Here is a 324-nt window from a genome sequence, read left to right as displayed (position 1 = left end):
CCCCACACACACGGTCCGAGCTGCCGGCCTCTATTTCAGGGCCCTCCACTCACCTGTGGCCCCTCACAGCACGGCTCCATGGAATGGGACAAAGAAATGCGGCTTCTTAGGTAGTTGGTGCAACAGCAGACCTCAGGGAGGAGGAGGGGATACAAGAACACAGGGCCCCGACCAATCACAGGGCCCAACCAACCACAGGGCCCGACCAATCACAGGGCCCCGACCAATCACAGGGCCCAACCAACCACAGGGCCCGACCAATCACAGGGCCCCGACCAATCACAGGGCCCAACCAACCACAGGGCCCGACCAATCACAGGGCCC

General features: G+C 62.7%; 1 protein-coding gene across 1 annotated transcript in view; it reads right to left on the bottom strand.

The window, feature by feature from the left end:
- The window catches only part of LOC108803640 (glutaminyl-peptide cyclotransferase-like protein), a 15429-nt gene that overhangs the window by 11300 nt on the left and 3805 nt on the right, over window positions 1-324 (bottom strand). The window lies entirely within an intron of this gene.

The sequence above is a fragment of the Nanorana parkeri genome, unplaced genomic scaffold, assembly GCF_000935625.1.
Source record: "Nanorana parkeri isolate BGI_ZX_2015 unplaced genomic scaffold, ASM93562v1 scaffold3973, whole genome shotgun sequence".
Lineage (NCBI taxonomy): Eukaryota > Metazoa > Chordata > Amphibia > Anura > Dicroglossidae > Nanorana > Nanorana parkeri.
Note: the sequence above shows the minus strand (reverse complement) of the source record. Positions and strands in the feature narration are given on the sequence as shown.